The 15,266-nt window shown below is 38.2% G+C and overlaps 1 protein-coding gene across 2 annotated transcripts in view; it reads left to right on the top strand.

The window, feature by feature from the left end:
• PCSK5 (proprotein convertase subtilisin/kexin type 5) overlaps window positions 1-15,266 on the top strand; it is a 461,635-nt gene that overhangs the window by 181,846 nt on the left and 264,523 nt on the right. The gene's annotated exons all lie outside the window — the stretch shown is intronic.

Below are 15,266 nucleotides of genomic sequence, written 5' to 3'. Positions count from 1 at the left end.
GATGCCACAGTCACCTAGTTTTTTAACTAGGATGGGGTGAGAGACGGTGTCAAAGGCCTTGCTGAAGTCCAGAAAGACTACATCCACCGCGACACCTGCATCCATGGCCTTTGGTTATTGTTTGCCTTTACATTCCCTTTACATTTTTACAAGATTGAGACAGATTTTGAAAAAGGTTACCTTGGACTCTTTGTGCAAGTGTTTGGGCTCCTAAAACCAGATCATTTCATGAACAGATGGTTAGGTGCCATTCCAAATACTCTGAGTTGCACAAGAAGTTACAATAGCTTCAAACACAAGTAGGCAATCTAAAGGGCACGCAGTTTGCACACAGATCCTGGCCTTTACTTGAAAAATATTGGTACTAAATAGCAAACATAGTATTAAATTTAGCATCTTCAATCCAAATAAAAGTGGCATACTTTTCAGGATTCTCTTTTGGAACCACACAGAAGATCTTAATTTGATATTTTTCTTTCACCCTACAAATGCAGTTCTGTCCTTGATGTTAATGCAGGTGTAGGCAGACAAAAACATTGAGCCAAGATCCTTTAAACGGGTCTGGGAGGAAAAATTATGCCCAGTATGTTTAATTAAGAAATTTACAGGAGGTGCTGAATAATTACCTTGATTAAAATATAATTAAACTCAGTGATCCCTTTTTATGGACTAACAAAGTAAAAATGAAATGGGTACTTCTTGAGAGTCACAGTTTCTTCCTCAGGCCACTTGGAGAATGGGATTCTTGAAAATATGCCTAATTTATCTTCAGTTTGTATTGTTCCAATTAATAAGCTCATCTAGGGTGTCTATGACTTTTTTAAACTGCTGCTCTGCTGCTGTAATATGATTACCACTTCTAAATCCTGCACTAAATAACAAAGATAAATGGCTGTACATTTTTCAGAGTTCCATAGAAACAGAAAAGCATGCCATGAATTGGAAAAAACAAAATCTATTTTAAAAGGACAATATGTAGCAGCAGAAGTTTATGAAACAAAACCTTAAAACATAAATGAAACATGGTATACAAATGCTATGCAACATCTGGACAAAGAACAATGACAGGAAGCTTTATAAACCATTCTCAAATACCATTATTTTTTGTGTCAGCCTGGATTAATTTGTTTAATTTTATTAGAACTAAGTGTTTGCATTTAAGGTGTATTATTGCCTCTGAAAGGTTTACTTTCAAACAATATTCATTGGCAAAAGTATGTTTTCATCATAATCTCAAGTGGAAAATTTCTATTCCTAGAAGTAGTATTGCTAAAGCAGTAGCTAGTATGGAAATAACAGAAGGCCTGAGTTTTAAATACTAGTGCATAAAAAGTACTTGTTTTAGTAAACATTATAATTGTACAAACCAATGGAAAACCTGAAAAACCAAGTATATTGGAGCATATCCAATTGCAACAATTGTGCTGAAAAAATTGGTTTTGAAATGTCATGTTAAGCCCTATTGACCCAACAAAAACAAAACAGACTTTTTGTTGTAAAACATGCTTGTGGCCAAATCATGAAATAAGAACATACTCTTTCTTTGGTAGGGTGTCAAGAACCCCAAATATTTCCTAGAGGAACCATTAGATTATCTAATCTCATTGCCCATATATCATAGTCCATATGTTATAACTGTATTAAAGATCTGCATTATGGTTCTTTGACATTTTTTTTCTGTCCACAAAAGCAATTGATGAAAGGCAGTTAAAATCTTTTTAAATAACCATGGCTTTCAAGTATTCTGCCATTCCTGTTAAAAGGTGCTTGACAAAGACACACTTTTTCAATTTTTTGTTTTGCATTACCTATTCTGCATAACCATGAGCTAATCCAAAGCTGTGACAGGACAGATCAGCCTTAATGTAACATACAAGAGGAGGACAGGCAGTGAAATCTAAATCAGAAATTTTGGCTTTTTGCCTAGGTGTCGGCACAGGGCCTTCATCTTGTTCCCACTGCATCATTCTATTTAGTAAGCTGAAGCCAGAATGTTTGATGGCCGTTAATGATCAGATGTTGTGCTGCTGAACCTCTTGTGAGAACTCTGCTTGGTGCCTCCCCTCCCATCCTCACTGCCCCTTTCCATCTCTCTCACTTCACCAGCTTTGACTGCGGAGTCTGTGTTCCAAATATTTGTTTGGAGCAGAAAGGCTCTCTTATAATCTCCAAACAAACCTCAAAACAAAGGGTGAGCATTTGGAAGATGGAAGAGAGAACTACATGCATATTTATTAATTTTATAAATATGTGCTATTAGATTCCAAAGGCAGGTGGGGTGTGTGTTTTTAATTTGTTAGCGTTCAGCCAGCAGGGTTGCTACTTATGTTTGGAAAATAATACGCTGGTTTTAAATGCATTGAAGAATTTTTTTTAGCATCTTCAATAATCAACATTTGCATGATAATTTGCATAATTACCTTGAGATGAAAACTGTTAACATTGTCTACATAAAATGAACCTTTTTTTTTTTAAACTTTGTTGCAAAGCTGTATGGAAACTGTAATGTTACTAATAATATTTTGCACTTCGAAAGAACCTTGCAACTGAGTGTTTCAAAAGCATGTCACAAAAATGATGATTATCTCATTTTGTACATGAGGAAACCAAAGCACAGGGAGGTCAAGGCTACATCTTTTAAATTGTGTGTTCACTTTTTTGTATGTCCTTATTTTCATGCCTACAATTTAGGATTTGCATGAATGCATACTTACATGCATATAAATCCCAAATTGTATGTGCATAACTGCATACATAGCCTGTGGGTGAGCTGGGCATAGGCAAAAGTGCACAGAGACTTCTAAGTACCAGGGAAAAAACTGTTTGCTCAAAATCATTCAAAAAGTTTGGAATGGAACTCAGCGGCCATGATTTCTAGCCTGCCAGCATTAGCCATTGGACTAGCCATGAAAATTGTGTCTCTTACAGATCTTTACGTTCTCCCTTATTTTAGCCTGCAGCATGTAAAATACCACAGGCTTGTCTAGGCATACAGGTATATCTGGGCATACAGGCATTTCAACATTGTGTGCGAAAAATTGGGAGTTTCTGTATTATAACTGATCATGTGTATAGTTTACATATTTCTAATAGTTCTTCCTGAAAGATAGACTTATTATCACAGCACAGTGCTATCTGTGTTTTATTCTCATAATGCTGCTTCTGGATACCCTGAGATACAACATCATTGTTCCTTAATAATTTTCACAGATTCATCATTTAAAGGCTAGAAGAGACCATTCTTACTATCTAGCTCAACATACACCATAAAATAAGTTATAACACTTCACCCAGTAGTTCCTGCATCAAACCCACAACTTCTGGTTGAACAGCGGCGTATCTTTTGGAAAATCTAATCTTTACTTAAGGGTCTCTCCATGGCAGAGTTCATTGACTCCCCTAGCTAAAATGAATAATTACCTTCACTTATTAAAAATGTCATTGTCATTGCTGTTCATCTGAATGTGTTCAATTTGTTTCCACACATTAGCTGTTTTGATTCCTCTGTATGCTGAATTAAAGAAGCAAACACTGCTCAGTCCTCATTAGAGCCTGTTGGCACATGCACAGCAGTGCAGTAATGTGGCTGCACTGGTCCTGGTTGAGGAACAAGCTCACACAGGGCAGACAAGACATGTTTTAGCACAGAGCTGATATATACCAGACAGACATTCCTTAAGTTTCTTCTCATAAGACAGGCAATCTCTTCCATGCTTATTTTACTTGCCCTTCTCGGTACCTGTTTCAGTTTAAACGAATTTTCCTTAAGTATGAGATGCCAAAATTGTTTCCTGTATTCCAGATGTGGTCTTACCACAGCCCTGTACATGTCTGCTAGAAATACCTCACTTCATATTTCCTAAGATCACATTTGTTTCATGGCCTCACCATACTGATGATTCACGGTCAGTCAACTAGTTCATCCAGGTGTGTTTCCTCCTATGATGTTTCCATCTGATGAGCCCTTGGGTTACAGCATAGTCTTGTCAGTGATCCCTAAATGTATGACCTTTTACACTGTACTAGTAAATGTCATCTCATTTCTATTTCTCCAATCCTCAAGATCATCTATGTCTTAATATATAACATTCTGATCTTCTCTATTGATGTTACCTCCCAACTTTGTGTGCGACAGTCATTATTGAAAATATTAAATAACCGCAGTCCTCAAATTATCTTCCAGTACCAAACTATCCTCCAGCTCCAGCTTCTTCTACCAACCAATCACAGTCATCTCCACTATACGTAGGTCTTTAACCATTGTACACTTCTTGTATTAATCTTCATCTCCTCCAGCTTAATTATTAATTTCCATGAGCTACCATATCAAATGCTTTACTTAAGTCCAAGATGATTAGATTTATCATATTATCTAAAAGATCAGTTCCATTATCAAAACAAAATGTTACATTAATCTGTCATGATCTTTTTTGGTATGCTGAATTTTATCCCATTGACTTCAATTACTTCAGTATCTTTTATTATTCTTGCCTTCATAATTGTTCTGAAGCATTATATACTATACATGAGCTACTTTTGTCTCCCTCTAGCTTAGTCTTCCAGGCTTTTGAAAAATTTTCAGTTCACAAACCTCAATTTTCAAAGTGTAGACACTAGAACAGGTAGTGTAAGAGTGAATTTGTAGCCAGGATGATCCAGAACTTATGCAAGAGACAAGGATTTCTTAGGGTGATATGTTTTATTGGATCAATTGCATAGTTGCAATTGAGTTAGACAACTTTTGAATGCAAGACATTCTTCACAAGGCGTGACCAGTACAAGCCAAGCACAGCATAGAAAAAAACATTTGTGGGGTGGGGGAGGGGGTGAGAGGAGAAATAAAATTGTCAGGGATGGTATACAAACAATTAGCAGAAGAAAAGAAAAGACTCTGATATTGGGAGATCAAAGCCTATCAAAAGGCAGAGTCATTCTTACATTTCATGTGTAGAAAGATTTCAAGAGTCAGGTAGATTATAGTGTAACATTAGTGTTAAGTACTTGGTTATGTAGGGCCCCACTAAATTCACAGCAGAGGTGGGCTGTGCTGCAGTTCCTTTAAGCTTGCAGGTTCCCCTCCATGCCATCCCCCCACCATTGACTGGTGGAGGGGCTCCACTTGCCGCTCACTCCTCAATGGGGAAGCAAAAACCATGTTTTTAAATATGGCACCATTTTTCCCTCCCTGCCAGTCAGCATCAAGCACCAAGGCCTCCAGGGCCCCTCAGCCAATCAGCAGCGGGAGGCAAAAACGGTGCCATGTTTAAAACAATGGTTTTCACTTCCCCCCTGTTCAGGAGCGAGCCGCAAGCAGCAGGGCCCCTCCACCACTCAGTGGCAAGGGGGCATGAGGGAGAACCTGTGACATCTAAGGAGCCACAGTGTGGCCCACGTCCACTGTAAAATTGGTAGGAACCTAGTTATGCACTTGTCCTTGGACAAGTAGTTTCAGGATAGTTTCTATGCATCTTGATAGCTTGGCAGTTGTCACTTAAAGTTTTCTACAAGATAACACAGATTTCCTCAACAGAATCCAGAGCATCAGCTACCTCCCTGAGAAGGCTATACTTGCACCCATAGATGTCACTAACCTGTATGCTAACAACCTACACCATGAAGGCATAAAAGTTATCACTCTAACAAATCTTTGCCCCAACACTAGAACAGGACATAGTATTTCTTTAATGGTATCATTAATGCTTAAGTAGTGGTAATAAATCCCCTACTTACAGATTGTAGAATCAAAGGGTACCTATACACTTGTAGGGATGTTTTAATTAGAGTGGGCCCTGGAGAGCTTCTCTAATTAAAATGCTGCAGCATCACGTGTATTAAGCCCCCGTGGGGAGCTTTAGTTAAAACACCCCAGCAGCCATTTTAAAACCCATGGGGGCTTATACACATGATACTGTGGTAATGCTAGAGCGTTCCAGTTAGAATGTAGAGTAGACTCAGTTAATTGAGTCTGCTCTGGCACGTTCTAATTGGAATACATCAGAGCATGTGTATAAGCACTCAAGGTTTTTTCTGTTAGCCACTGAATGGCATTATAGCTCCTTTTCAATGGGTTTTCCACCATTACCCTTAAGCTCCTTCCAGAGCCATTGCTTGCTAGGAAAAATAAGTAAACAACCCCCTGGCCCCTCTAAAGTTCACTTCTATTCTTCGTTACAGAATGTCTGATCCTGCATTTGTCTGTAGTAGAGAACATGTTTCAGGGCATTTGGAACAGTTTTGCAAGAAAAATATCTACTGATGTGATGTAGCCCTCTCCAAACTAAGATTGCCCAGCAAAAATTAGGATGGTTAATACCTTTGATATGTGCCACAAAATGAACAGTCCTTCCCTGTTCTCCAGCTTGTCTATGTATTTAGCAACTGTTAGCAAGTGTTCAGTCCAGGTACTCTCAATTACAAATATTATCTTCCAATAAGTGAAGTAGCAGAGTTAAGGATCTGCCATATCTGGTTGGGCTATAATACTATCTATGCTATTTTGTTTTGAAAACATACCGACAGACCAAACCAGGAGATTCCTTTCCAGCAATATTATTTGGTAAGTGCTATTTTTTGCAGATGATTAGTATGTAGCGCAAAGCAAAAACTTACAAAAAATAAAACAATGTAACAGAAATATTCTTTCATTCAATTTAATGGGATATATAAATCCAAAAGGCGGGAAAGCTTGGAAAGAAAATTACAGGAAAATGTATCTCAAAATGTCCACAGTTCCTTTATAATGTCACAGCATGTACTGGAAATGGAGGCTATACTGATTACTTCATCCCATTTCTCATGCATTTATGGAAACTTGTAACAAGCCAGACGGGTGTTACTAGTTGAAGGCCAGCTTTCCAAAAGTGGAATCTGGGTAACCAGCTTGAAACAGGTGAAACACTTGAATGTAAAAAACACATCAGCTCAACTCAGGAAAGGGCCAACTTTAAAATGTAACTTTGTAGAAACTCATGTCAGCTTCAAAGTGTCAAACTCATTTCAGTAAGGAAGAATTCACAAAATAAAAGAATCCAGTTAACTTGTGGGGAGAAGTCTTTCATCCCTCTTCCCTGCAGAATTGCAGGGATTTGAACATAAAGGTGCACTCAGAAGTAAGGGGTAAATCATGCCCAGGGACTCTTGCAGGTCAATATTGTTCCTTTCCTTGAAAGGAGAATTTCTTCCTGCAATCCTTGTGGAAATATTCTCTGCCTGTCCTATTTACATACCTTAAAACTGAGGGCTTATTTCTCATCCACTCATGGCACCAGGGCTGCAGGTCATCTCGTGGTGCTACTGCTATGCAGATGGGCAGCTTCAGAATTTGCACTCTCTGGCCTCATCCACTCGCATCTGGCATTTCTTTTCCCCAGGAAAACCTTTGCCGCTGCTGCTTGTCCCTGGGGAATGCCCGTGCTACGCGTCCTCTGGAAAGCAGCAGATTAGCCATGGCAGGGTAGGGCAGGCTGGAGACTGGGCTGGCTCCAGCAGCCTTATCTGGGGTTTTGGGGGCCTCCTGAGGCTGCAGCAGCAGCGGTCCTGCCACTCAAAGCCTGGCTGAAAGCTGGAGCATGGCTCTGGTTTGTCAGGCTTTTGTTTTGGGTGTCTCAGTGCCCCCACATGCACTGCACTGCTTTTTTTTATATTTTACACAGGGTTTTTTTTTTACCCCAGGATCTCCGGTGTGCAGTATGTGGCACTGCAGACATGTCTGTAGTGCCACATACCACACGGCCACACTCTTCTGGATGTGGCCTCTATGTGCCATGTAACTAAGCACCACTCTACGTGTGAATGGCTGGTAGGGATCAGAGGATATAGTCAGAACTGTCAGCCCCCAAATCCTTTTCAAGGGGTCTTAGAGAGGTTACAGACAGGGACTGTAAGTCTTGCCAGTGTTTTCTTTGTAGATAAGGCAGGTGAATTTCCTTAAACATAACAGAGTTTTCTCACAATACCTGTTTACTTTGGCTTTGTGTAAAGAGTGAATTTTACTTATCCTTAAGCAGAGACATGCATACACGTCTACACACACCTATATAGTCATGCACTTGTATGGCGTACAGTATGCTAGTTCATAATGATTATGATGGAGATAATGAACATGATATGAATACAATAGACAGCCAAAACCAGAATCTGGGATACACGGAGCCCTGTAGCTGGCTACGTTTTATTTAGAAAAAGTAGAAATTCATTCCAGCATTCCACTGGTTCAGATTTCAGGTTTCAGCCAACACTTTTTTTTGGTTGCACTTTAAGCACTAATTATAGCTCTGTGGGGAATAGCTTGACGTTGTTTAAGCTGTTGTTCTAGTGAAGAGTAAAGTAAAAAATAAACTACACGCAAGGATACATGTTGAAATGTTTTATATATATACTAGCTGAAGTACCCATTCTTTGACCAGGTTGTTATTTTTGTAATTGCAGTGTTTGCTTATTCTCAGCGAACTTAGTACAACATATTTAGGTCAAAAATATTGTTTACTTTTAAAGAACATAGTACAACGTATTTCACATTTAATATTTAGCGTGAAGTTAAAAAAAGGCAAGCATCAATATAATACTGACAGTTGAGTTGAAAAAAAGGCAAGAGTCAATATAATAATGACAGCTGAGTTGGAAAAAAAGGCAAATGTAAATATAATAATGACAATTGAACTGAATTCACTGCATCCAAAATGGAGTGGTACCAGTCTGTTATTTGAAAAATGAAGTCATCCCAGTCAGTGGGAGCCCCAAAAAGAGTCAAGTGAAAAATAACCCACCTATAATTTTCTTCAGGTGGTATTCAGTGATTTTGGAAAGTTTAGAGGAGGAGCTTTCAACATTTTTGGATCAGTGTACCCAGACCGCGGGTGAGGGGTGGTGGTGGCATGCAGCTGAACATGGAGTGGCACTAGCTGCCACAAGCAAACTTCACTTGCCCTCTGCATCCATCTGGGAAGGCGGCACCTGCACGGCAGCGTGAAATGATGTGTGGCAGCGCTCCATCCCCGCCCACCCGCGCATACCCCCTAGGGCCTTCTCAAGTACCTCTGGCAATATGCATACCCTCAGTTGACAACCCCTAGTTTAGAGTATGTAGGACCAGCCATTCTCGAGTTATAAGTGAATATACATACAGGCATATACTTCATTTTATATATAAAATATATATAATAACACAATAATCACTATGTTATTGCATAATCTACTTTGGTTATTTAATACATTGTGGTTTTATGTGTACATAAAATATTTTCATTCCATAATGATTTAGAAGGTAGCAAATCCTATGGGCTTTTTTTTTTTTAAAGAATCTATGCTTTTTGGAGGTTTTTTCCTTCTTTAGATTTTCTTTATCTTGTAAAATAAAGAAATTGGTGTACTTAAGAACAATTGATATATTTTACTTCCTACAATTCATTATTATTTCTATTGTAGAAGTGGCATCACTCTGTGACCAGTTAATTGAGCAAATACATAGTAACACCACTGATAGTTTCAAGTAATATATGACTGGCTTTAAACAGTACACAACATACACAATTGATTTTGTGTACTGCAGATATTGAGTGCATCCGTTCGCTACAGCACTTACTGAATCCCCATTTATGATATTTCTAACTTTTCTAAAAATATAATTTTGAAAAAGTAATTTCAGGTGTTAAACCATTTTGGACACAGTTTTTAAAGTTGTCTCTAAAATTACGTCAGTGAATTGTATGTGCAGAGCCATTGTGTACATTTTTTACTCAGATCTATCAGACACACAGTTTTGCTGAATTTATGCATAAAAGTGTCCATGTTCTTGAGCGCACTGATCTTGGAAAGCATATATATCCTTATTGAAAATATAGCCTTTTTTATAATTTTACATTTGATTCTCAGGAAATAAAGTGCTTTGATAAATCCATCTTCTTTTTCTTTCTTTTTATTTTAGTTCTATAGTGCCTATAACACTTTGCTTATCATTAGCTGAATTGGAGGTCTGCTGGGCCTACAGAATGTGTACTGGGCTGGAAACTCTGGGACACTAACTACCAAACTTTTCACCTTGTGTATCAATTCTGATGAAAGAGATTGATCCCTCATGGACTTTTTTTCCAACTTCCCAATCAGAACTGTCCCCACTTTTTCTGCAGTAATTCTGGAATATACAGTATTAAGTCAACAAGAGGAAACTTTAAAATTCTCAGTGTGCATAGGATGCCCACTCCTTCCTTTCTGTCTGATTTGTTTCCTCTTGGATGCAGGATTTCATATTTAGTAGTACAGTACCCAGTTGCCTTTCATTGCTCCAGACCCCACTGCTGTAATCTCTCCAGGTCACTGGTTCTGGCCTCCCCCATGTTTCTTGCTCCTCCACATTTAGTTTCCTGTCCTTCGACAGATTTGATCACTGCTCAGTTGGCATCACAGAAATTCCCAGTAAAGAAAGAGCATTCTTGACCGTTTCTTTCCAGGATCTCAGGTCAACAAACAGAAGTGAAACACTTGCACATGCTTCACTTGTTTGATGGAAAGTATTCCTGAGACAGTTTGGCATGTTGAACCACTTTGGTTCGTGGAGCACCGTGTGAAGACCAGTACGCTATAATGATGTCTACCACAGTCAATCATGATCTATTAATAAAATTATAAACCCCTGGAACATTGGATGTTCCTTCAGTATTGTTGGAAAAAATCATTAGAAGAATGTTCATATCGGCTCTGATTCCTGATGTAATGTCACTAAAACTGGATTGGGTTGCCTAGGAAAGATCACCCCTGTGCAGGAATGATCATCCTTTGATGTTGAGATTCAGCAAGGTCTTTTATAACATTTACACTATCTGCAGCTAGCAGAGCAAGGAAAAGGAGGCATGGCCAGAAGGACAGGGGCATGCCTTACACTTTCATGTTGCAGTTTTTCAGATGCAATTAGAGGTCCCTGTGGCCTTTTGCAGCTTGCTTAATTTAGAATAGCATTCACACACACCTGGGTGCATCTACATAAGATGCTGACTGCACAGTAGCTGAATAATACTGCACAGTATTGTGCCACAGCACAGACAGTGCCAATACACTACTGTGCAGTAGTGTCATTTAAAAGATGTTTGCTGGTGCTTGCTGTGCAGTAACTCCAGTTACTGTGCCTTTATTTCATACTTGCTCCTACAAGTAATAAATAAATGTGCAGTAGTGACTGCACAGAAGCATCTCGTTTAGATGCACCCATTGTTATGAACTGTGCTTTGTGCAAATCAGCAATACCCATGAAATGTCCTAGTGAGTTCTTCATATAGCTAGATTGGTATTGGGAGTGGATTTTTTTTGTTTTTTTTTTTAATGTTTAAGTATCAGAGAAGACAAAACAATAGGAAAATATCTTGTAAGGGTACAAAATACAGTCAAGCACAACTGCAGTTGTGGAATGCTTTATAATGTGTGGAAGAGTGAGTCAGTAGTACCATTGCAAATGCAAGACCTAAGGCGGCACAGCACCGTGCCCAGAGGGGATGGTTAATGAATTTTGTGTGACATCACTGGCATGAGCTCCGAGGATGTTCCACTACACACACATTCCAAGCCATGCCATTTCTCCACTACAATTCACATCACTGACTATGCATTTTGCTTTTGTCTAAGAGCTTGTGCCCATATGGTCAGTAAATACAGATTTTGCTTTTGAGTAATAAAAAAAAATACAAAACTTCCTGGCATCCCACAAACTGACTCTTCATCCTGACACCCTTGGACATCTGGAACATGATGGGATGACAGATTTAGGCAAACTGAAAAAGCTATAGAGTGCATAGTATACGTGTTTACCTGAACGTTATAATATAGTCCAAATGTCTGCTATTTAACTTCACGTACTGAAAGGAGACCAATTGTAAAGGGGTTCACATGCAGTAGGACAGGCGATGCTGTAGCTCTAGTTACTTGTTTGGTATAAAATGTTACTGGCAAGTTTATAATTTCCTGAGCATGACTGAGTCCATTGAATTAAAGTAGGGTGTGAGGGTAGAGGGGAGAAGAGAAAAACAAATGGTAATCAAACAAAAGGCAGTAAATGAAAACCAGAGCATATGTACTTGACGTATTATTTTGGGCAGGTTGAATTTTGGTTTTTTTTGGACTGTCATTTGCTTTGCCAAATAGTTTTTTGGACAAGAGGTTTAGCATATTGTCTAGACTGAAGGTTAAATTCTGTTGTTTTCTGTGAAATGCTGAGTAGTTAAATGTACTATAGTGCAGTACATTAGAGGAACTGGAATTCTTTACTTCATGTGGAGTAAAAGGGTATGGTTTTCCATTAGTCAATGTACTTGGTACCGAGTTTTTAGGGAAAAGACATAGATTATTAAACTTTTCTTTGCAGGAGACTTTAATTTTGGAGAAATTTATTTTATATCCCTAATAAATTGTTTACAAAATAATTCAGTGCATAAGGAAGTTAACAATTCTTTAGAAAGACTTATGAATAAACAAAATGTAAGCTGTGTTTATTTTTTTATATACTGTACTGAAGCATTTCTAACACCTGGGCCATGTTTCTGGAAGCCTGCTATTCTGTGCATGAACAAAATATGCTTGCATATCAGTTTCTGCTTGCATAATTCTCATTTTTCATTATGATGATAGCACCATGGGCTGTGATAGTGCATTATAAAAAATAAGACCTGTTTCCAGAGAAAACAAGCTATAAATTCAAGGCCGTCTTAGTAGACTAAGAAGTCACATTGCACTAACTGTAGTAATAGATGTGAATAATTTGAGTAAGGGTTGTAGGTCTAGTTCACAAATTAGCCAAATGCAGCTAATGGTGATACAAGACGATAACTGGAAAAAGGGAGGGCGTGAGGAACTAGAGGTAGCTGGATTTCTTTTTTCCCTTTTGTGGAGAAAGTGTGAAAAATTTCTATAAAAGTGTAAAAGAAAAAATTGGCTTTTTGGCAAATTATTGATTCCAAACTACTCCTTCATAGGAACTGGGGTTTGAGTACCATCTGTTCCCAATCTCTTCTCTAATTTGGGTTCATTGATGAGTACATTTCATAGAAGGCACCAGGGTCTTGTAGCTGTCTTCATGTTAATGGATGAAATCTACTTGTGGAGAAAGACAGAGAGACTCACAAAGGAAAGTAAGAGAACCATGTCCTAAGAGATGTCACAGGGGCATTTCACAGTGGCACATATTTAATTTTTCATTTCACATTTATATTGTTATTTGAGCAGAGGTATTTTCTTTTTTTAGATGAAAATAAAAAATTGCTGCAGGAGGTTGCTATTTTATGAAAACACAATTTTCCAACAAAAAGGTTTTGAAAAGAATTTGTTTACCAGACCAGTTGCAAAAGTGATAAGTTATGTGATTCATTTTGTTCTGCACATGCTGTTTGTTCCAATAGATGTAGCACTTGAATGCATTTGCTCATGTGTGTACATACTATACGTGCAAGTGTGTGTGTATTTTCTGTTTTTCTTTCATGAGATGACTTCAGTGTATGCAGGAATGTGATCATTGTTCTGGAGTCACATCAGCAGTAACAAAATAGAACTGAACTTTGAGGGGGAATTTAAGGGGGAAAGTGAAGTAGCTGAGTACCAGAAAAAAGTATTATAGTCATGGAGTTAATGTGATTAGAAGAGATTAAGACCCAACAGAAACCAGTCAAGAACATGTTTAAAGAGGAAAAACAGCATTTATTTGGCATAATCCTTCAAACTCCTGTCTTAGTCCTGAACCGTAGGTATGGGCCTATTAAGGGAGTAAGCTGAAACATTTTCCATGCTGTCATTCTGCTTAAACTTTCAGGAATTCTCTAGGATAAAATAATTAGTCCTTCAGTCAATATTTCAGGGTTGGAGGGAAAGCAAATAAAGGAAAACCCAAATGAGAAAGGAAGTGAACAAATGAGAGAGAAAAAAAGAGACTGTTAGGTTTTTTAAAAAGTTTATTGTTATACTCCTCTTTATCATTGGAGCAGCTAAGATCAGCCAAAGAGAGGAAAAGAAATTGAAAAAATTGTACTTCCTGGCTGGTCAGACTGATCTTGTCTAGTGTGTGTGAATTTCAAAATACATTTAACTTGGAACCCTGGGATTTTTTTTTCCTCCGCTTGAAATTTTTTAAAATGAGAAATTGTACTTTAGAGGCATAATGTTATGGAAAGACTAGCCAGGAGAATTGGATATTTAACTTATTGTGCTGGAGAGAAAAGTCTCTCCAGGTGCTACATTTTTTTAAAACCCAGAGAATGAAAATCATCAACATACCAGAACTCAAGCACACATATCTGCCTATATTGTGAACTGTGTGGATCTTTCCCTGAAATTGATTTAGTTTCTATTACACTTGGAACAAAATACACTAACGAAAACCCCCTGTGCATCTGGATTAAATGAATCTTTGAACTGCTAATTGTTTAAGATTGACCTAGTAGATATCCAACAGCTGGCCTTATGTCATTTGCAATACACAAGTCCATGCAGTTTATAAATAAGAACAACACAACACATATGCAAGTAATCCATGATCACAGGGTGCGATACAGTATGATATTACTTTATCACACATAGAAAGGTCCTACCAGTTACACAAAACATATATTTCATGGTGGGCTACAAACAAATGAGAGATACAATTAAGTCTAATTTAACAGGGGCTTTTTCTTTGCCTTAAAAATAGTAAATGAGGTGGTTTAATTTTAAAGAATTAAGACAAGTTTACTTTTTTGATCATAGAATCATAGAAAATTAGTGTTGGAAAGGAACTCCCCTGCTCAAAGCAGGACAACCCCCAATTATATCATCCTATCTATAAAATTTCTTACCTCAGTAAGGGTCAACCATTTTAGCAGCTGTGCCACAAATTTAAGCCCCCACCCTTCCCAGGTGCCACTCTGATCCCCTACCCCTGCCTGATCTGCTGCTCTGCTTTCTGCTCCTTGCAGTGTCTCCCACTGTGCTGCCTGCCCCCTCCCTAATATGCTGCATGCCATACACAAAGACTGTCCATGGCACTTGTGTCATGTGTGCCACAGGTTGGCCATTCCCACCTTACCTAATTAATATCATTTTGCTTCCTTGTAATGAATGAAGATGGTTAGATGACACAAGTTAGAGGAGACTTGTGTGTGAATAGGAATGATAGTTGGACCTGCATTAAGTGCTCAAAACATAAATCAGGAAGACCACAATTCCCTGCTGGTCATCAGACAGTGTAATGAATTTAGACCAAAACTTTAAATCTTCTTCATCTGTATTATATATTTTAAGCCTTCATTTAGCAAATTACT

Source organism: Gavialis gangeticus, unplaced genomic scaffold, assembly GCF_001723915.1.
Source record: "Gavialis gangeticus isolate Ggan-Ray unplaced genomic scaffold, GavGan_comp1, whole genome shotgun sequence".
Classification (NCBI taxonomy): Eukaryota; Metazoa; Chordata; order Crocodylia; family Gavialidae; genus Gavialis; species Gavialis gangeticus.
Note: the sequence above shows the minus strand (reverse complement) of the source record. Positions and strands in the feature narration are given on the sequence as shown.